Below are 23,962 nucleotides of genomic sequence, written 5' to 3' on the forward strand. Positions count from 1 at the left end.
CGGAGTACCCCTTTAAGTCCTGGGTAGTAGCCCCATGATAAGGCGCATAGAAGTTAAGTAGATTTCACCCGTAGAGAAATAATGCAGGCTGAAACTGAAAACCCAACAAAACGTAAATGAAGTATAAGCAATAAATTACCTAGTGGAAAGGGTAAGAGAGTGTGAGACCAGACCGCCGTGGCCCGACGTTTGACCAAGATAGGCTTCTTCCGGGGCGTGTCCTTAGGTTTAAAAATGACTATGTTTATATACAAGTGTATCCAATCAGATGCCCGAGTTAAACCCATTTAACCCGACTTACGAACGCGTCAAAACGTGACGTCCATGACATCCCGCATCACGTGAGAGTTCGCTAGATACAGCAGCCGTGTTCTCAGCCCGGCCGAGTGAACTCGCGCCTGCGCATCATGACACACTTATTTATTGTTTTCTTTAGGTCTCTGAATTATCTTTATGGGTTACTGTCCATTTTTTGGCAAATATTAATTTATTTACCAGGTATCTTGGTCTCTCTAGAGGGCTTTAGGGTTAAGGTCCCTTTAAGTTGCCTATTCCTAGCAGAGTATGTGATCGCTCTCTGTCCGCAGTGTCGGGCGCACGCGCAGTTAATCGCCCAATGTTGGGTATAGGTGCCGTAATTCCGTGAGCCTGCACATGTGCCTTGACATTGTTTGAGGTGAGGCGAACACACTGCGATACACACAGTGTGTCATGATGCGCAGGCGCGAGTTCTCTCGGCCAGGCTGAGAACACGGCTGCTGTATCTAGCGAACTCTCACGTGATGCGGGATGTCATGGACGTCAAGTTGTTACGCGTTCGTAAGTCGGGTCACATGGGTTTAACTCGGGCATCTGATTGGAAACACTTGTATATAAACATAGTAATTTTTTAACCTAAGGACACGCCCCGGAAGAAGCCGATCTTGGTGAAACATCGGGCCACGGCGGTCTGGTCTCACACTCTCTTACCCTTTCCACTAGGTAATTTATTGCTTATACTTCATTTACGTTTTGTTGGGTTTTCAGTTTCAGCCTGCATTATTTCTCTACAGGTGAAATCTATTTAACTTCTATGCACCTTATCATGGGGCTACTACCCAGGACTTAACCTTTTCCTGGCTTACTGATTTATCTACTCTGGGCATTTTGTTGTATTTCCCCAATGCTTACCCATCTCTGTACCTGCGGCAATGTACACATGAATCTGATGTACCCTGATCAGATCCCCCCTTCCTGCCCCTGTGGATTTGGAGTTGTATCTCTTATTTTATGTGCTTTTAAATGTTTGTCTTATTATTGTGCATTTTGTACTAATAAAGCTTAATGAGTTTCTGATACTTTGGTCTATATACGCTTTTCCTTTTTGAACTAATGTATATTATTGTACTTAACAAAGCTGATTTTTACCAAAGCAGGTTCTCAAGTTGGCTATGGACATATTTCTAAAGCATTTTTCTTAATTTATACTTATTGTGGTGCAAAAACACTTTCTCTATAGGTCATTATTAACAATTTTGCTTTGTTTCTCTTCTGCGGCCTTTATTTTGCTTAGTTTTTTTTCCGCAGCTTCAAGTATGCTTTCTTTCTCTCTAAACCTGTACACATACCATGTTATTCTCCTACACTGCCTTTTGCCATTTAAAATAAAAGCAGTGTAAATAAAAATAAACATATGTGGTATCGCCGTGTGCAGAAATGTCCAACTTATAAAAATAGATCGTGAATTATACCGCACGGTGGGGGGGACACATTTTGATCAAAAAGTGCGCTGAGAGCCTCCATTTTTTGACCTAGAGTGCTGTTGCAACTTTCTTGTTTGTACATTTTATACCGCACGGTCAATGGCGTACGCACAAAAAAATTCCAAAGTCCAAAATAGCGTATTTTTGGTCACTTTTTATATCATGAAAAAAATGAATAAAAGCCATCAATAAGTCCAATCAATACAAAAATGGTACCGCTAAAAATTTCAGATCACGGTGCAAACAATTAGCCCTCATACTGCCCCGTACGCGGAAAAATAAAAAAGTTATAGGAGTCAGAAAATGACAACTTTAAAACGTATAGATTTTCCTGCATGTACCGTATATAAAATTTTTAGCCTAAAGTCTATCTGCGTGTTATACGCCGATAAGCCGCTGCAGTTCAATGATTTAAAGAGGGCGCTTTAAATCAATGAACTGCAGCGGCTTTTGCAGGTGCAGAGACCTGCCGTCGCTGCTAACTTCTCTGCCCCTGCCTGTCCTGAGGTCTAGAGTCCTGCTGACGGCCCTTCTCTCCCCCTGGCTATCGGTGCCGCTGCCCGTTCTCTCCCCCTGGCTATCGGTGCCCCATTGCCCTGCGTCGTTGCTATGTGCTGCGAGACGCAATGACGAGTGACTCGTCATTGCGCCGCACCGTGCAGAGCATAGCAATGACGCAGGGGATGCACACCGGAGGCCTCAAGCAGCGCGGACTTGACCCCGGCCACAGGTAATTATACAACCGGTGATGGGAGAGGCAACGAGGCAGTGGCGCCGGCAATGGGTGCCGCTGCCCCTTCTCTTCCCCTGGCTATCAGCGCCGCTGCCCCATTGCCGGCACCGCTTCTCTCCCCCTGGCTATCGGCGCCGGCAATGGGGCAGCGGCACCGATAGCAAGGGGGAGAGAACGGGCAGCAGCGCAGATAGCCAGCGGGAGAGAAGCGGCGGCAGCAGGGCTCTAGACCCCAGGAAAGGCAGGGGGAGAGAAGCGGGCAGCGACGGCCTCTTTCCCCCTGCCTTTCCTGGGGGCTTCTGCGGGGTCAGAAACAGTGTATCGGGGTATACACATGCACACACAGGCACCCTCATTTTACTAAGGATATTTGGGTAAAAAATATCCTTGGTAAAATGAGGGTGCGTGTTATAGGTCGGTGCGTGGTATACCCCGATAAATACGGTAGTTATGATTTTTTTCAGAAGTACACAAAATCAAACCTACATAATTAGGGTATCATTTTAATAGATCTACAGAATAAAGATAAGGTGTCATTTTTATTGAAAAATGTAGAAAAGTGTAGAAATGGAAGCCCCCAAAATTATAAAATGACGTTTTTTCTTCAATTTTGTCGCACAATTTTTTTTTTCCGTTTCGCCGTCGATTTTTGGGTAAAATGACTGATGTCATTACAAAGTAGAATTTGTGGCGCAAAAAATAAGCCATAATATGGATTCTTAGGTGCAAAATTGTAAGAATTATGATTTTTTAAAGGTAAGGAGGAAAAAACGAAAGTGCAAGGGGTTATTTATCACACAATTGGTAATAAATTAGTTTGTATAGCAGCACACATTTTACTGCAGGCTTAACTATTAATGTCCCTAATCCATCTGCCAAAGAATAGAATATAGTTACAGAAAGACTCTTAATTTTTCTGTGGTGGCGCTAAAGGGAAAAACACTTTCCAAATTCCGACACGGTTTATGGCTGATGGTTGGAGTAGAGAACCCTTCTAATGAAAAGTGACTGCCCAAAGTAGACCTCCCCTTTAATGTTTATATTTTTTGGATTGATAATGTGTTGTGTTATGACAGAGACCTCCGACAATGCTGAAAATGGCATTTATAAAATGACACACTACTCATTACAATCGTTGGCTTATAGATAACTTTATTATTTTCCAGCTTTTTTTCTTCTTCTTCTTCTCCACAGTATTATTTCTGGAAATACCATCTAAATTGGCCCCAGAGTACGTAAACATTTAATTAAAATTTCATTCACTCCCTTCATTGCCAAAAGTGTCAAGAATCTAAGCAGCATTAAGTAGCAATGGATCTGTAAATTCTACATTTGTCACCAGCATAAAAAAAAATCATTTAAATGCCAGCTAAGTTTTCGTGGCCGCGTCTGTAAACTACGGAGCTAATTGGAGCCTTGTGAGATGGTCGGGATTACATTGTCTCAATCCATAGGAGTTTTTTTTAAAACTCATATTAAATGGTTAAACTTTAGAGCGGCTTTAAATACTGTCTTAAGCCACATAAATGACCGGTAAATGGCCTGGTCAGCGTCTCTAAAACAAGCTATCAGTAGCGCTATTCAGATGCAAAATGCCAACAATAAAGCCTTCAGGAGACATAATGGGCTACTACAGAATTCATTGCTTCTTGGTGAAAAAGTTGCATTAGATAGAATAGCGCCTCCTCTCTATTAGAAATTATTAAAGCTAAGCCCAATGTAATATATGATAGAATGACTGGTGGGCTATGTGAACTCAGTACTGGTTGTCATGGGAGGCAGCAACAAGATACACTGCCTAAACCAGTATTTCCCAACCTTTTCCACCATGGGGCACCCTTCGAAAAAAACTTTTTATCCAGCGACTTACTGATGAATTCTTCTCTAATTGTAGTCATTCACTTTCCCTTTTCTTCTCCATCTGGCCAAGACCGCCATTAAGATTTCTTATCTTCTCATCTCTGGAGAATCTTTCAGGCAAACATCTTAGTCTCTGCACTTTTTCAGCACCCCCCCTATATTACCTAAACAGTAATAATTCTGGTGTTTGGTGTCATGCAAAGTAAAGTGGGTAGGTTAGTGGGCAGCTGGGGATGGGTGGGTTGGTTGACCCCTTAAGGACGCAGGGTTTTTCCGTTTTTTAATTTAAATTTTTTCCTCATCACCTTCTAAAAATCATAACGCTTTACATTTTGCACCTAAAATTCCATATGATGGCTTATTTTGCACCACCAATTCTACTTTGCAGTGACATGAATAATTTTACCAAAAAATCCACGGCAAAACGGAAAACAAATTCAGTGTGTGACAAAATTGAAGAAAAAATTCCATTTTGTAACTTTTGAGGGCTTCCGTTTCTACGCAGTACATTTTTCAGTAAAAATTACACCTTATCTTTATTCTGTAGGGCCAATACGATTAAAATGATACCCTACTTATATAGGTTTGATTTTGTCGTGCTTCTGAAAAAAATCATAACTACATGCAGAAAAATGTACACGTTAAAAATTTTCATCTCCTGACCCCTATAACTTTTTTTTTTTCTCTGTACGGGCCGATATAGGGCTCATGTTTTGCGCCGTGATCTGAAGTTTTTATCGGTACCATTTTTGTATTGATCTGACTTTTTGGTTGCTTTTTATTCCTTTTTTCATGATGTAAAAAAGTGACCACAAATACACTATTTTGGACTTTGGAATTCTTTTGCGCGTACGCCATTGACCGTGTGGTTTAATAACGATATATTTTTATAATTCGGACATTTGTGCACGCGGCGATACCATATATGTTTATTTTTATTTACACAGTTGACAACCAGTACTGTGTCACTTTAATGCATAGACAGGATCCCTATGTATAGGTAGTATAGAGGACCTGTGGGAGGTCTCAAGGACCTGTGTAAGTCTGTCACATGTTACGTTATGCAGTCACATGATTTGTTGTCACATGTTCTCCCAGAGAGCTCCAGCTTAACCTATAACCCGCAGCTTGACCAATGGGCTTTAGTCCAGCTCCCCACTATATTAAGGGGCGGCCATTACAATGCTCGCTCTTCCTTTACTGAGAACCAGCCAATACAGATGTTCAGTGCAAGTGATCAGCATCTGGAAGACCCAAAAAGCTACAGTCATTCCAGTAAGTCTCAAGTCTATGTCTGCTGTCACTACAAGTAGTCAAGTCCTGCACATAGTCGAGTCAAGTCTAATTGCAAGTCAAGTTAACTACAAGTATGTTGGTCCAGCAAGCTGCGAGGTCCTCTGGGTCCTGGCCACCTCTCTGGGAATTCTGGCCTTAGCTGTGGAGATAATTACACCTGTCTTCTACTCAGTAAAGCCTCCGTTTGACCATAACTGGTTTTGGACTCTCATTTCACTTCTAGCAATTGGGATAGTGGAGAATCTGGGCGTGTGGTGTTCCGAAACCCGAAAACCACACTGGCGTCATGAACACTAGGGGTTTAATACAATCCAGCTCCCGGAGTTAATACCATTTGATCCCAACACTCCTACCGCTACACCTGTTGTCCCGCCATTTTACCTGGTGGTCCACTACAGAATCATATACTCTACATGGTGTTTCTTGAGTGCACAATCTTGTAGAAGTCTGTGTAGTAGCCATTCTTGGCAAATGGGATCCTAGTGGTCTTTTGGTAACTAACTAAAACTCCAGACTGTCTTAAAGCAACAACTATCATTGGAGACCTTAAAGGGGTACTCCTGTGGAAAACTTTTGTTTTTTTTTAAATGAACTGGTGCCAGAAAGTTAAACAGATTTGTAAATCACTTCTATTAAAAAATCTTAATCCTTCCAGTACTTTTTAGGGGCTGTATACTAAAGAGAAATCCAAAAAAGAAATGCATTTCCTCTGATGTTATGACCACTGTGCTCTCTGCTGACCTCTGCTGTCCATTTTAGCAACTGTCCAGAGCAGGAAAAAATCCCCATAGCAAACATATGCTGCCCTGGACAGTTCCTAAAATGGACAGCAAAAATCAGCTGAGAGCACTGTGATCATGACATCAGAGGAAATGCATTTCTTTTTTGGATTTCTCTTTAGTATACAGCCCCTAAAAAGTGCTGGAAGGATTAAGATTTTTTAATAGAAGTGATTTACAAATCTGTTTAACTTTCTGGCACCAGTTCATAAAAAAAAAAAGTTTTCCACGGTAGTACCCCTTTAACACATTTGATCTAGAACCAAGTGGTTTAAATGTGGGCTTATATAGGGACTTAAAGGGATTTCTAGTGAAAGTCAACATATACCCTATCTACAGGATTGAGGATAAGTGGTTCCGACCGCTGGGACCCCCACAATCTCCTGAACATGATTACCCCTTTGTTTTTCCCTGTTTACCCCTCCCATATCCATGGACTCTTCACGGTCAACGGTATAGGGAACCAACTGAATACATAGTACAGCTCATGACAGCAAGATACAATGGGGCATAACTTAACTCCTTTAAATTCATGATAGATCATAATATGTATTACGATGGACACCAAAGTGGGATAGTTTTGTAGACTACAGCCACTAAATCCTTCACAAATATCCATGTTAGACTCTAGTTAATCTGAATAACCTTTCTTCTCAATAAACCTTTATCACTGGTAATTAGCAGCACTATCCCTCTCTTTTTTAATATTAAAGAAGTATCATGAAACTTATCCCCTATCCGAAGGAAAGGGGTTAAGTTTAGAATCGCGGGGAGTCCCAGTGCTGGCGCCCCCAGCGATCTACTGTTTGGAGCCCTGGCTCTCCTTCACAGCGGCGCCTCACGACCCCCACCGAAGATTGCCAAACGGCTCTCCCATAGAGCTATATGAAGGGGGTCCCCGTTTCGGTGGGGGTCGTGACGCGCCGCTGTGACGGAAAGCCAGTGCTCCAAACAGGAGATTGCTGGGGGCCCCAGCACATGGACCCCCAGCAATCTAAATCTTATCCTCCATTCTTTGGATAGGGGATATGTTTTTTTCCATGATACTTCTTTAAGAAAGGATGCTTTGTTTTATCTTTTTATCCACCTTTGGAGTTGTATTCAGTTGACATATTGTTGATATTGAAAAAGATAGATGATTTACAGAAGAATAATTTTCAGCCAATGCAATAAACGTTAATAATATTATGGTCATTGTTGTTTTTTTGTATTTTTTTGGCATTTTTTATTACTCTTTGTTAAAGTTACATATTGATGTCTTGTAATTGATGATGATATTGAAATAAGCATTTGAAAATATATAGTCATAGAAAGCGCGCAGGGTGGTGAACATAAGATGCTTTCTCTGTTAAGAAATGTTGTAACAATAGGAACAGATCAATATGGGGAAACATTCCATTGGAGTCAGTGAAGATTTTCCCTTTACACATGAAGCTCTCTGCATTGACCTTGTGGGAGGTTGGTTTCTTCTCCACCATAGTTTCCTATTGCATTTTATTGTTATGTGTCTACACACACCACATGTTACTGTGTGTATTGTTGTGATTACATGCACTTTAGAAGGTAATAATAACATGTATATAGCTCATTTCATTCACAAGACACAAAGCTCTTCAAGAATACTAGCAACTGCAACAATATTTTTTGTTCAATTTAATGAAAGACGAAGTTCACAATGACATTAATGTTCTTTTTAATTAGGTAACTGCATTCACCAAGAAGAGAATTCACTGTCAGGTTGTTGTGACTGAGCATGGCGCAGATTTCTCTGTTTACCATAGTCGTGCTTGAGGGGCATGGAGGCCTTTAAATGAGAGGTCACAATGTGATGGGGCTCAGTGGTAGCACCAACACCTTTTATTATTAAAAAATGTGGCTTAGTATGAATTCAAGAAGACCTTATTAAAGGAGTAGTCCAGTTTAGGAAAATGTATCCCCTATCCAAAATATAGGGAATAAGTGTCTGATGGCAGATGGTCCAACAGCTGGGACCCTCCAATGATCTCCTGCCTAGTGCTCTGGCTCTCCCCATGCACAAAGCTGTGTCAACCACCGCACTGCATCTCTATGGCTGAGCCTGAGATACACGAGTGCAGTGCTGTGTCTCTCCTATTGAGATGCATGGAGGGCACGTGGCAACCCCTGCTCTGTGTATAAGGAGAGCCAGAGCGCCGTGCATGAGAATCGTGTGGGTTCCAGTGGTCAGACCCCAGTGATCAGACACTTATCCCCTATCCTTTGGATACAGGATACAATTTCCTAAACTGGACCTGTGGCCAATAGCCTAGGGTTCCCCGATCATGCAACTTTTAAAAAGTATCTTGATATGTCTTCCCGTTCCTAAATTATAAAGGTTAATATTTTGACAATTCAGGGTGTAAACGTAATTTTGATGGAGTGACTATCCGGTAATGGGCGGTATTATAAAGTCAGGGTGTGTGAATGTTTTACATTGAGTGGTGGCGTGTATATGTGTAATACATACCCCTGACTGTATAATCCCATCCATTACCTGGTAATCACTCCCGCTATTTAATTATATTGTAATCAAATTTCTTGTATTGGCCACCGGTCCTCTTTAAAGGAAGGGTACAAGGCACATTTACAGGGCTCACACATCCAATCTCTAAATTCTGTTGAAAAGTGGTATTTTATAGTGGTGGTCTTCTCAATGAAAATGGCCACAGTGCAATATTTATGATGGACTGAGAATCTGTCACATGAAATCTTGTCTGAATAAGGGTGTGGTATTCTTACAGATGTGGTCTTTTGGAGAACTTCATAGAAGATGTCCAGCGGTAAAAAATGTATCTCCTATCCACAGGAAAGGGGATCAATGTGTGATCGCGGGGTCCAACCGGTGGGACCCCATATGATCTCCCGTACGGGGCCCCGACTCTGCTCTGCTAGAGCGAGTTTCGCACCCAGGTCGTCTGCTGGTCAAAACACACTCGCTCCATTTATCTCAAATACTTTATCAAGCAAATGCTGTGTCTCCATCTCTCCCCTAGGGATGAATGGAGGGGGCATGTTTCGAGAAACGTCACATAAAGGAGTCCTGGCCAAGTTGAGGCCCCATACAGGGACTCCCAGCGATCACACATTTATTATTTCTTACTGGATATCTTCTTTAACTGTACCTCTATATGACTAAAGGGAAGGATATAGCTACAGTCTACAGTCTCTACATTTTGCTATTTTGCGGCCTAGAGCTTAAAAAAAAAAAAAAAACTCCCCTCCCCTCCGTCATTCTGCACTCAATGTCCCATAGTGATAAAATGAAAACAGAATTTTAGATATCTTTGTTAATTTATTGAACAGAAAAACTAAGATTTTGCATGGACAGTATTCAGACCCTTTGCTATGACACCTGAAATTTAGCTCTGGGGGCCTCCCATTTCTTTTGATCGGATGTTACTACACCTTGATTGGTGACCAGAAAGAGGTATCTCCTCATAACAGACACAGGAAAGCCGCCTGAAGTTTACAAAAATGCACCCAAAGGACTCTTAGACAATGAGAAACAAGATTCTCTGGTCTGATGAAACCGAAACCGAACTTCTAGCCTCCATTCTAAACATCATGTCTGGAGAAAAAAAGGTACTGCTCATCACCCCCTGCCCCATACCATCCCTACAGTTAAAGGGGTATTCCAGGAATTTTTTTTTATTTGAATATGCTGCAAGGGGTGTACAGTTAGTGTAGTTCATAATATAGTGTCTGTACCTGTGTGTGACGGTTTTCTCCCAATTCTTCTGGGATTTTCGCCCCAATATTTATTTTAACAGCATGCAAAATAACTGTTGTCTCGGATTTTTCCCAGGTTGCAATGCGGCCGAGACCTGACTTACTAGTCATCTGATGACAGGGAGCCTGTCTGCTTCAATGGGTGGAGGGATCGCATGGGGCACCGTAAACGGCTATCCGGTGGCAGCTGAAGCAGTCTGCGCTGCCGGATAGCCGTTTAGGCGATGGCCCCGACATACAAAAGCATCGTATATTGATGCTGCCTTCAACATGCGATGGCCTCTGAGAGGCCATCGTATGTTGAAATGATCGTATGTCGGGGCCATCGTAGGTCAGGGGGTCACTGTATTATCTCTATTGTGAATATACTTTGTAGATTTTGAACAACCAGATTGTCTTAATGTACTTGCAGGGCCGGTTCTGCCTATAGGCAAAATAGGCAGCCGCCTAGAGTGCCCTCTTGATGGGGATGCTGCTCTACCTGCTGCAAGAAAGTTAGGCCAGACAGGCAAATCAGGTCCGTCTGGCATCCTGACATCACGCGCACCTCAATATATCCGCCCCATGAGGTGTCACCACAGTAGTAAGGTGGGACATGTCAAAGGGCGGAGCAAATAGGCAGGGTTAAGGGGCGGCAAAATTAGCTACTGTCTAGGGTGGCAGAAATCCTTGCACCAGCCCTGTGTACTTGTTGTCTGCCTCGACCCTTGCACCTCTTTACTGACCCATGCATTCTTTTCCTTCGTGTTTTTGAGTATAATAATGCAGCTTAGGTTCTGTATCGTTGTATTTGAAGCTTTCCCAACCCCCTGGTTTCCAGCATGTTAAAAAAAAAAGGGAAAGTTGAGACGTCTTAGCAGCTAAATATCGATGACCAGATTTATACAATCTTTTCAGTTTAGTAGTGGGTTTATCTGCTTTGATTCTCACGTGGTTAGGGATGATGGCATCAAGGCAGATTATGAATCTGTCCTGGCATCCTATTAATCCGTAAGTTTCCTCATTCCCTGCCTTAAAACACCCTTATTAGGATCTAAAGGAAACTGAGAGAGGTTCATTGAGTGTTAAGTGATACAAATGTAGCATTTACCGCGGATGAGAAATGAAAATCCAAGAGGGCATTAGCTGAGCTCTTGTTCAGACATCTGCTCCCAAACAGATCATCGAGGGACCTCTCCTCTTACAGTTCTTCTTAAAGACGATGATGACAAATTCCCATATGTACATGTAAAACAAGCGGCCTGTTGAGTAAACCACAGCAAACTGCACTTTAAACCCCATGATCTACAAACTCTAAATGGGACGCCATTGGACTTGTTATCTCACTGGGATCCTGAAAGAAAAACGTCCTACAGTAAAAAAAAAAAAAAAAACTATACGCAACTGTTTGACTTGCTCAAAATTTCCTTTTTTGAGTAGGTATATTATTTATTTAGAATCATTGGTAATAAGTATTAATCCTATTTATCAACAGATTTTTCTAGCATCCCCAGAGAACGTACCGATTCCAACTTTTGTCACATCCTGTTCACGTTGATCAAAATGTTATTTTCATCTGGAAAAGGAATACCACCATCCATACACTCCAAAAGCACTTTCCTAGACATGGGTGATCCTTAAAAGATCTGCTTGTCACCACTAAGGCTGGGTTCACACTGTGGAATTTCTAGGACCGCATGGGCTGCATTGCCGTCTCCATATCAATGTATTTCTGAGCAGATCTCCCGAAAGATCCACCCAGAAATGCATTGCCGTCTATTGGGACGGCAATGCAGTCCGTTCGATCTTAGTGCCACCGGCTAAATCTCCAGCAGAAATTCTGCCCGGAGATTCCGCAGTGTGAACCTAGCCTAAGGGTCTATTCACAGGGCAGAAATTCTGCATGCAGTATTCTGCCTCAAATTAAAGCCCAATAGACTTCTATGCGATTCCGCACTCCTATTCACACTTCTGAATTTTCGCCTGGAGATTCCGAGTGCGGCCAGCGCTGACTGAATCAGTAGGCACTATGACCGCACGGACACTGCAGTCTCCAATAGACTGCAATGTGTTCTGCGAGTATTTCCGCCTGAAGAATGAGCAATGCCATTCTTCAGGCGGAAATTTCCAAGCAGATTTTCCGTTCACAAATTCCACTTCACAAATTCCGAAGTGTGAATTTGTGAATATAAACCCATTCACTACACTATACATTTTAGTAAGCTGGATTTCTGCCTGCAATTTCAAAGCAGAATTGCAGGCGGGAATTCCACTGTGTGAACCTAGCCTTACACTTCGCCAAGCGTAAAATTTTGTCTCTAATAACATTCACCATTGGCTTGGTCAGGAAATTCAAGTCTATATAACAGCACATAAATACATGTTTATGTTAAAATACGTTTATGTTTATCTGGTGGTCTTCATTTGTGGTTCCTCTTCTGAAGAATGCATTGACATTGGCCCAGATTTATCAAACTGCCTGAAACCAGGGTCTTATACCTTGCTCCATGGCCATCTTCCTCCAAAAGACATTGGGGGAGATTTATCAAAACCTGTCCAGAGGAAATGTTGCTGAGTTGCCTATAGCAACCAATCTGATCGCTTCTTCAATTTTTCAGAGGCCTTTTCAAAAATGAAAGAAGCAATCGGATTGGTTGCTATGGGCAACTCAGCAACTTTTTTCTCTGGACAGGTTTTGATAAATCTCCCCCATTGTTTGTCACTACTGCAGTACTGTAGTTTTAGTACCACTGTCTACTCCCCTCTAGTGTAAGTTCTTAGGCCCCAGGGTTAGTCTTTAACCCCTTCCCGACCCAGGACGTACTGGTACGTCCTGGGTCCTCTCCTTTTCCCTTTCCTGGTTCCTCTCCGTGGCCCCGTGTCATAGAGGGTGGGGCCCGACACCTAGCAACAGCCAGGACCAGTGGCTAATAGCACGCGGCACTGAGCCCGCCCACACAATTACATCAAGAACACACAAATGCAAATACAAAAATAGGTTTGTGTTCTGACATAACACTGTGAAAAATACCCATAACATTTTCTTAAAAAATTACAATATATAAAAGAAACTGACTGCTCATGCAATTCTATAGCATAGAATAAGAATATTATATATATATATATATATATATATATATATATATATATATATATATATAACCAAAGGTACAGCCATATACTAACATGAACAGAAAGAAAAAAGGGGCTTCGAGGGATTTGAAAAGCACAAGAATAATAAAAATAAACAAGCTATATGAGGACCCGAAATATATCCTACAACGATCAATAATGTAGGATGGTATCTTGCCTTTTATTCAGACCTTGCGAAAACCTCGTGTTGAGCCTCAAAATCCAAAATACTTCACGATCTAGTATTTTTTGTTTTACGTTACCTCCTCTCGATGGCAATGTGACCCTCAATACCCTTCAATTGTAAAGATTATATGTTCCCCCCATGTTTTTCTGCAACATGCTTCGTAACCATCGATACATGTCGTGACTGAAAATGAATTACATCAGAAAGATGTTTGCGTATCCCTTTTTCGATGGGTTAATAGTGCAACCTATGTATTGTAAATTACAGTCACGACATGTAAAGAGGTTTCACTCCAAGAGGTATATCACTCCAGAGGTGTTGCAATTAATGTATTGTTTAATGGAGAAACTACTGTTATTGCTGCATGATGAAAAATGTGTGGAATTAACCATATATTTACAGCAAATGCATTTACTTGCCCCACATTTATAGGAACCCAAATAGTTAGGCCATGTGGGTTTTGTTTCCGGGTGATCCATGAAGAGACTAGGTAAGATTATCTGACCAATGGTGGGGGCTTTTTCGGATACGCACATGTAGCCTTATTTCTGAGCCTCCCTAAAGTCGGTATATAGTATAGGTATATATTTGTCTATAATCCTCTTCACTGCTCGGAAATCAGTGCTGTATTGCGTAGAAAATGCAATAGGCATAGTATCATTTTTCATCTCATTGTTTTTCTAGGTACTGTGAGATCTAATGAGATCCTCACGATTTTTTCCTCTTGCAATAGACACCGCTCTCGAGATGGTCCATTCCTGTTAGGATTCGTCAGGCTGGATGTGGATCCTCTGTGTCAGCGAGGGATTGGCGTGGACCGTACCGGTGGACCGGGTCTAAGCTGCTACTGGTATTCACCAGAGCCCGCCGCAAAGCGGGATGGTCTTGCTGCGGCGGTAGCAACCAGGTCGTATCCACCGGTAATGGCTCAACCTCGCTGACTGCTGAGAAGGCGTGGGACAGAAGGACTAGACAGAGGCGAGGTCAGACGTAGCAGAAGGTCAGGGCAGGCGGCAAGGTTCGTAGTCAATGGTAACGGCAGAAGGTCTGGAAACACTGGTAAGGCAATCACAGGAAACGCTTCCACTAGGCACAAGGGCAACAATATCCGGCAATACTGGGAAGGGGAAGTGAGGTAATATAGGCTAAGGCACAGGTGGGAGCTAATTACACTGATTGGGCCAGGCACCAATTAGTGGTGCACTGGCCCTTTAAATCTTAGAGAGCTGGCGCGTGCGCGCCCTAGAGAGCGGAGCCGCGCGGGCCAGGACGTGACAGCCGGGGACCGGGACAGGTAAGTGGATTGGAATGCGATCCGCGAGCGGGCGCGTCCCGCTATGCAAATCGCATCCCCGTCGGCAGTGTCAGTGCAGCGCTCCCGGTCAGCGGGTCTGACCAGGGCGCTGCAGAGGGGAGAACGCCGCGAGCGATCCGGGGAGGAGCAGGGACCCGGAGCGCTCGGCGTAACAGTACCCCCCCCCCCCTTATGTCTCCCCCTCTTTTTGTCTGCTTGTCCCTTCATACGAGACGAGGCCATAGGGAGCGATTCTTGAGTTTCCTTCCGGATGACAGAGAAGTCCTGGGTAACTTCAACAATGGCAGGCAATCCACAAGAAGTGGGAATGGGGAGGGGGGGCAGAGGGTGAAGCTTGCCATGGGGCAGAGTGTTACCAGGAAGGGGGCTATGAGGAGGCAAAATCCGCACGGGCACAGTGAGACGTGGAGAAGCAGACTTCACACCAAGAGACGCCACACCCACGTGAGCTGGGTGCGTGCGTGCGTTTCCCAGACGTGGAGGACGAATAGGGCAATCCACTAGGAAGTGTTCGGTACTAGCGCAGTACAGGCATACATTTTTATCTCTGCGGCGAGTCCTCTCTTAATGAGTCAGGCGAGACCGATCCACTTGCATAGCCTCCTCGGCGGGAGGCACAGGGGTAGATTGCAAAAGATACTGGGAGAGAGGTGCCCAGAGATCAAGGTCCCTTTCCTGGCGGAGTTCCTGGTGTCTCTCAGAAAAACGCATGTCGATGCGGGTGGCCAAATGGATAAGTTCAGACAGGTTAGCAGGAATTTCTCGTGCGGCCAGTACATCTTTGATGTTGCTGGATAAGCCTTTCTTGAAGGTCGCGCAGAGAGCCTCATTGTTCCAGGCTAGCTCAGAGGCGAGGGTACGAAACTGGATGGCGTATTCGCCTACAGAAGAACTTCCTTGGACCAGGTTCAGCAAAGCAGTCTCGGCAGAGGAGGCCCGGGCTGGTTCCTCGAAGACACTATGGACTTCAGCGAAGAAGGACTGGACAGTGGCTGTGGCAGGATCATTGCGGTCCCAGAGCGGTGTGGCCCATGACAAGGCCTTTCCAGACAAAAGACTAACTACAAAAGCCACCTTAGACCGTTCTGTAGGAAATTGGTCCGACAACATCTCCAAATCTAGGGAACATTGAGACAGGAAACCACGGCAGAGTTTAGAGTCCCCATCAAATTTGTCCGGCAGGGACAAGCGGAGGTTAGGAGCGGCCACTTGCTGCGGAGGAGGTGCAGGAGCTGGCGGAGGAGATGGTTGCTGCTGTAGCTGTGGCAGAAGTTGCTGTAGCATGGCGGTCAACTGCGACAGCTGCTGTCCTTGTTGGGCGATCTGTTGGGATTGCTGGGCGACCACCAAGGATAGGTCAGCAAGACTTGGCAGCGGCACCTCAGCGGGATCCATGGCCGGATCTACTTTTAGGATTCGGCTAGCTGGATGTGGATCCTCTGTGTCAGCGAGGGATTGGCGTGGACCGTACCGGTGGACCGGGTCTAAGCTGCTACTGGTATTCACCAGAGCCCGCCGCAAAGCGGGATGGTCTTGCTGCGGCAGTAGCAACCAGGTCGTATCCACCAGTAATGGCTCAACCTCGCTGACTGCTGAGAAGACGTGGGACAGAAGGACTAGACAGAGGCGAGGTCAGACGTAGCAGAAGGTCAGGGCAGGTGGCAAGGTTCGTAGTCAATGGTAACGGCAGAAGGTCTGGAAACACTGGTAAGGCAATCACAGGAAACGCTTTCACTAGGCACAAGGGCAACAATATCCGGCAATACTGGGAAGGGAAAGTGAGGTAATATAGGCTAAGGCACAGGTGGGAGCTAATTACACTGATTGGGCCAGGCAACAATTAGTGGTGCACTGGCCCTTTAAATCTTAGAGAGCTGGCGCGTGCGCGCCCTAGAGAGCGGAGCCGCGCGGGCCAGGACATGACAGCCGGGGACCGGGACAGGTAAGTGGATTGGGATGCGATCCGCGAGCGGGCGCGTCCCGCTATGCGAATCGCATCCCCGTCGGCAGTGTCAGTGCAGCGCTCCCGGTCAGCGGGTCTGACCGGGGCGCTGCAGAGGGGAGAACGCCGCAAGCGCTCTGGGGAGGAGCAGGGACCCGGAGCGCTCGGCGTAACAATTCCGGGTAACCCCGCTGTCTTAATCTGTTGCTAACAGCAACTGCCTCCATATGGAGAAATCACTCTCCAATGTACAACTGCGGCATGCCCGGATCAACTCCCCTACAAATAAGTTTCAACTACGTGTGCGGAGTGACAGGATTAACAGCCGTTTTCTTTCTATATGAAGTAGAAATTACTTTGCCACTGTCATCCCGCAAACGCAGATCAAGAAAATTGACCACCTCCAAATGATAGTCAACGGTAAACTTCAGGTTAAGGTTGTTTAAGTTTATGAACTCCGCGAACCCCTGTATGGCCACCACATCGGACCCCCAAATAAATAGGAGGTCATCAATGTAGCGGCCATACCACAGCAGATGTTCGCTGTTGGGGTTTTAGTGGGCGAAAAGAATCTCCCTCTCCCACCAACACATATAGATGTTGGCAAGAGAGAGGGAGAATTTCGCCCCATCGAAGCTCCCGTAACCTGAAGAAAAAATAAACCATTGAATATAAAGTAATTGTGGCTTAATAGATACTCAACTAGTAGTAGAACATATTCATGTAACTCCATTGGATAGCGGGAGTATGTGTGCAAGAACCATGACAAAGCCACAAGAGGCAAGTCATGAGGAATCACAGTATAAAGAGTTGTGATTTTTTAAAGGTAGGGAGGAAAAAACGAAAGGGCAAAAACGGAAAAACCCCGGGTCATGAAGGAGTGAAAGAGGAATACTTTCGGCTTGTTGCCAGAGTTCTATGACAAAGCCTATGAAACATATATTGAGGCAAGAGTTGGTGACACCTGCCTGGTCATACAGTAGTCTGTGTTGGGTCATTTATTGTAAAAACTTTTTACTCGTCTGTTTTTTGGTGGTCATCTAAGATAGTTATTAGTACTTATGTATACTGTAATATGGCTACATACAGTAAGGGCACTATATAATATGATATGCTTGGTTCAGATCCATACTTGGTGTGGTATATATCTTATGTCCTGTGAGTTTTGTATTATAGCCATAATAATTTTTTGGGGCTAAACTTTTGTATGTGGCCTATGGCCAGTTGTAGGTTCTTTAGTAAGATTGTTTCTGACCATAAAAATCTTTTTTGACTGCTGGAGATTTGTAGGTGTTTGTTGGCAAAGGGTGTTTGGGCCCATGGTCTTCTGAGGCAGTGTCCTTAACCTGGCTGCATCCGTTTTTTTTCTAGATCTTACTCAGAAAAGATCCTTGGGTTCCTCAACATGCTCTTGGAGGATTTCTTGTCATTCACTGAGGCATACAAGGCCTCCCCATATCACTCTTCAACCAGAATATTGAACCCTTCTTGTTTCAAAAGGGAATGACTTTACACCCTATAGTAGAAGTGGACTGAAGCTGAACTGAATCAACAATGTCCAAAGTCAGAGTGAACAAAAAAGGGCCATATGTTGTCAAGTCAATGTAGACTATAAAGATAAGGTACTCTACTTGATTTCAGCCTACAGTCCAAAGGTTGACCTCTCCAAGATTTAGGCTGCTACATGAGGATAAGCAGAGGACAAGAGACCAAGCCTCTGTTTTCCTTAAGAAACCTGAGCTGTCAAGACAAACTCCACAGTTGATCTCAGCAAAAAGGTAAAGTATGGCTTTCTCCAAGTTTTATCTGCAGTAGTTACATTGTTGCGCACACACAGTGTTGCTAAGTGGTGGCCAGTGACCGCTTTATAGAGATATTCATCCTTAAGATACCATCAAAAGTGCCCCGATTGCCCTAAAGAGTAGTGTGTAACACTCTGAGGTCTCCTATGGTTCATCTTTTTTTTTTGTTCTTTATAAATATTTATCCTGTGCAGAGTAGCTTATTTAACAACGGCAAGACAGTATGGAACATGATGGAAAAGGGAGAATATATTTGGCTCTGTAACGCTAACGAAAGTAACAGTAGTAGCATCAGCACAGTATGGAACATAAAGATGGACAGCCCAGGTAATGTGTGGCTGTGTTGAAAGTAGCAGGAGAATTAGCAGCAGTAGTATTAGTAGTATTAGTATTAGCAGAAGTCCTGTATAGTACATGATGGAGAAGGCAGAAAATATGCAGTTGTATTGGGCTAGTAGTAGTAATAGTACTACAGTATGAAACACGATGAAAAAAGCAAGAGATTTGTGGCTGTATAGAGCTAGAAGTAGTAGTAGCAGTTCAGTATAGAACATGATAGATAAGGCAGGAGATGTGCAGCTGTGTAAGGGTAGGGTTGTAGTAGTAGTAGTCTTAGTAGTAGTAGTATTAGCAGTATAGTATGGAACATAATGGTCAAGGCAGGAGATATGCGTCTGTGTAGGGCCAGTAGTAGTAGTAGCACTAGCAGTAATATAAGTAGTAGTAGTACAGTATAGAAGATGATGGACAAGGCAGGAGATATGCGTCTGTGTAGGGGTAGTAGTAATAGTTGTAGCAGTACAGTATGGAGCATGATGGATAAGGCAGCAGATGTGTGATTGTGTAGAGCATGAAGTAGTAGTGGTGGTGGTGGTAGTAATAGTAGTAGTAGTAGTAGCAGTGCAGAACATAGAAGACAAGGCAGCAGATGTGCAGCTGTGTTGGGCTAGTAGATGTAGCAGTAGTAGAAGTAGTATTAGTAGCAGCTGTATAGTATGAAACATGATGGCCACGGCAGGAGGTTGTATAGGGCTAGTCCAAATTTTGTCCAAAACGAATCACAAATATTTTGGAAATAAATTGAAACATTTTAGGGAAATTTGGAACGCATTTAATTTGTGCCAAACTGATTCCCTCATTTCTAGTTATAACTGTGTCAGCAGAGCGTTGTCTTATGACATATTTTGACAATAGTTTGGTTGCTACGGAACAACCCACCTGGAGACCATAAAGCCATGCACAATAACAGTCAGACTGACAATAAGTCCATTGAACATTCCGTCAAGATTAAAGACCAGTCAAACACCGCGCACCGATCACTGTAGGCATGGCCTTTTTGTTATAGACACATATAGAGCAAAATAAGACTGAGATAATAAAAATGGAAAGTCAGAAAAGGCAGCGTTTTCCTGAAGTTTCAAAAACATTCATCTCGCATTGAGGTGAAATAGATCGTCAATGTAGCAAGTTTCATTGCTATAGAATTCTTTTAGTTTGTTTGCTTTTTTTTTCTCTTTTAATTAAATTGGTGACCTGGTATTCGGTAAGACAAGAGTGCCGGGTCTCCTATCCTAATCGCTGTTACTAAGGGTGACTGCTTCAGCGATGTTCAGCTTCAAAATGAACGACCTTCACGGAGAGAGACTATTCATGCTAATTAGCAGCTCTTTTCAAATAGGATTCATATATGCATTAGGCCGTGTCATTCCGAACAATGTCGACATTGTTGTAAACATCGAGACAAGACTTTTAAGTATAGTTATCAAATTTTTTGAAAAAAAAAATATTATTTTTTTTTTTTAAATAAGATTTTGAATTGATGTTGCTGATGTATTTCACAATAGTATCTCTCCTAATGGCTTTTAGCTTTTTTCGCTGGCAACTTTTATATTTAAAATCCATACAATTACGGACAATTTGTGAACATTATGTAGCTTTTTTTTTTTTCTCCTTGTGCTGATTTCTACAGATTCTTGACTGCTTTTATAAGCCTTTTGCATAGAGCACTACATTCATTCTCCCATACACTACTTTTTCCTTATTATTGGCCCTACTTATAGTGCATATTTAAATTAAGAATGCATTTTCTCCATTAAAAAATTAGAATATTCAGTTGAACCAGAAAATGTTATTTGCCTTTATTAACGGCTCAGCAGATAGAGATGTGTCTATCATGTTGTCTAATATTGTTCTTTTATGGAGACTACCAAATAATATTTGAATGATGTGTTTTGCAAGAATAATTTAGTGGGGTTTTTTATTTTCTTATACAAAATTATTTATTAATAATGATAAATGAAGAGACGTCCACCAAAAAGGGGTAAGGGGGGGGGGGGCTGTCAAAATAGAGTCATTCTGATATTCATAAAGTAGATTATCTTTAAAATAGATTGTGAAAGAAAAATTCTCAGTGCACTTCCATAGAATCCAAACCTTTTATTTAGGATACATTAAAATACAGGGGAATAGTATTTCCAAGGTCAGAAAGCAGACTGACATGTTTCTAGCATTATACATGCTTAGTCATAAGAGCGTATTCATTTTTAGCAGTCTAGTAGTTTAGGTGAGCATTTACTTCTTTACAGCGGGTGAAATAAGTATTGAACATGTCACAATTTTTCTCACTAAAGATATACCGTATTTTTCGCCCTATAGGACGCTCCGGCAACCAATTTTAAATGAGGAAAATCTAGAATACAATGTAAAGTATTGGTCACAGTGATCTTCAACCAGCGGACCTCCAGATGTTGCAAAACTACAACTCCTGGAATGCCCGGACAGCCGTTGGCGTCATATATTTGCAAAGGTGCTATTGACATGAAATTTTCACCATGATGTTGGTAATAACCATACATACAAATCCATATTCATACATACAAAGACATTAAAACAAATAAGCTCAGAAATTAACTTGTAATAATGTTTTTTTTGTTAGTTTTTTTTAACAAGTTTTTATTTGGTTTTCAAATAAGATTAACAACACAGCAAAAACATTTAACCCAGGACAATCCTCGGGCGTATGAACATGTATATTCCAGGAAAAAGACAGAAATGCAACTGAGAGAACATTTGAGCCAAAAGCCCAACTTTCACGCATGGTAAAGAGACAATGAAATATAAACCCTCCCCCCTCCAAACAAGGTCCGTTAAAGTACTGAATGTATAAAAAAGGGAAGGACAAAAAAAAGACATGGAAAGCCAAGATGACAGCTTAAATCTGTTAGTAATTAAAAAGCAATCCAACCCCTTGTCAGTACAAATTAATATCCCAATTGATGGCTACAAAAAGGACTAATTGCCGAGGTGTCACACAAGACACATCTCATGATTTGTGGGAAATGTGTTTTTTTTTATAAAGACACGTTATTAAAAGTTATAGTTTAAGCACTATCCGTTTTGTATAATTTTTCTGATATGTGGGATAAGCAAAGAACCGCCTCAAGAGCTTTACAATCTAATTATTGCAATACATAACAATGACGTTGGTTACAGGCGCATTTCTAAGTTTCCACTGAGCACTATTGGGGCCATTATACAGAAGTGGAAAGACAATGATTTCCCCATAAATTTGCATTGACCAGGTGCTCCTCACAAGGTTTCTGAGGAGTGAGAAGAATCATCAGAAGAGTTATCCAAAAGCCAAGGACACTTGTGGAGAGTTTCAAAAAGACCTGGAATTTTCAGGTACTGTTGTCTTAAAGAAAACAGTAAGTAATGCATTACCTGTATGCACACTCACTACACACCGTCATGGTCTATATGCACGCTCACCACACGACTCCATTGTTGAATAAAAAGCATGGTGAAGCTGATATAAAGTTTGCTGTACAACATTTGGAATAGTCAGTGAAATACTGGAAGAATATAGTGCGGAAATGGAACTGTTTGGATGCCATAATACACACCATGTTTGGAGGAGAAATGGTGCCGCACATCACCCTAAAAACACAGTGAAGTTTGGAGATGGAAAGATCATGGTGTGGTGAGGCTTTTCAGCAAATGGTTCTGGCAAACCTCATATAATTGAAGGAAGGATAAATGGGCAGATTTACTGAGACATTTTAGCCAAAATCTGCTGTCACCTACCAGGATGATGAAGATGAAACGAGGGCAGACATTTCACAAAGACAATGATCCCCAAAACAGCCAAGAAAACTATCAAATGGTTTCAAAGAAAGAAAATAAAGCTGCTAAAATGGCCCAGTCGATCACCTGACTTATATCCCAATTAAAATCTTTGGAAAGAACTAAAGATCATGATTCATACAAAAGACCCACAGAGCCTTTAAAGGGGTACTCCGGTGGTCAACGTGTTTTTCCGTTTTGACTTACCCTATTTGTTTTGTTTCATTTCTATTCTTGTTGTTTTTACTCTATTTCCGTTCTTTGTTGTCTTTTTATCCCCCACTTTGTTTTCCTATCTTTTGCTTCTATTTCCTGTTCTTGCTGTGCTGAAAACTACAAATCCCAGCATGCCACATGCCTTGCTGGTTTGGGGCGGCTCCTATTTTTTTTTTGTTTGTTTGTTCCGCCCTTTACCCCCCCTACTATTTTCGCGGGTCATCCCCCTTATACACAGCACACTAATATAATCAGCCTTGGTTGGGATACACTGGCATGCACACACACAAAAGGGACTACAACTCCCAGCATGTGTCATTCAGGAATCTTCAGTCTGTGGTATAACACCAGCATGCTGCCTCTGTAGTCTCCTGGGGGTTGTAGTTCACCACACCTCTGTAGGGCATACACCAGTGTTTCCCAACCAGGGTGCCTCCAGGTGTTGCAAAACTACAACTCCCAGCATGCCTTTGGGCATGCTAGGAGTTGTAGTTTTGCAACAGCTGGAGGCACACTGGTTGGGAAACACTGGTGTAACATGATGTGTATGCTGAATAGGCTAGAACAATGTTTCCCAACCAGTGTGCCTCCAGCTGTTGCAAATCTACAACTCCCAGCATGCCCAAAGTCTGTCAGGGCATGCTGGGAGTTGTAGTTATGCAACAGCTGGAGGCACACTGGTTTGTAAACAATAGCACACACACACACACAACAGGGACTACAACTCCCAGCATGTGTCGTTCAGGAGTCCCCTCCTCCCCCTTCACATATAGGGGGAGATTTATCAAAACCTGTGCAGTGGAAAACTTGCCCAGTTTCCCATAGCAGCCAATCAGCTTGCTTCTTTCATTTTTATGAAGGCCTGTAAAAAATGAAATAAGCAATCTGATTGGCTGCTATGGGCAACTGGGCAAGTTTTCCTCTGCACAGGTTTTGATAAATCTCCCCCATAGAGATCATTCCCAGTATGAGATTTATTCCCCTGCAGTCCATACATCCCCAGCCCGTGCACCTTCTCATCCTCCCCTTTAGATAACACTTATCTCCTCTGTGATGTCCTTCTCCTGTGCAGACCTGCGTCCTTAGAATACAGAGCAGGGGGGAGGG

The 23,962-nt window shown here is 42.9% G+C and overlaps 1 long non-coding RNA gene across 2 annotated transcripts; it reads left to right on the forward strand.

Moving 5' to 3' along the window:
- Positions 1-683: 683 nt before the first annotated feature.
- Positions 684-22,245, forward strand: LOC130363024 (uncharacterized). 2 transcript variants are annotated; one of them, XR_008891682.1, is made up of 5 exons: positions 684-819; positions 900-981; positions 18,084-18,490; positions 21,170-21,320; positions 21,487-22,245. It is a non-coding gene; the product is annotated as an uncharacterized LOC130363024 (long non-coding RNA). The 2 variants fall into 2 exon arrangements; XR_008891681.1 differs by lacking the exon at positions 21,487-22,245 and having other exon boundaries at positions 21,170-21,412.
- Positions 22,246-23,962: the final 1,717 nt, after the last annotated feature.

The sequence above is a fragment of the Hyla sarda genome, chromosome 3, assembly GCF_029499605.1.
Source record: "Hyla sarda isolate aHylSar1 chromosome 3, aHylSar1.hap1, whole genome shotgun sequence".
Taxonomy (NCBI): domain Eukaryota; kingdom Metazoa; phylum Chordata; class Amphibia; order Anura; family Hylidae; genus Hyla; species Hyla sarda.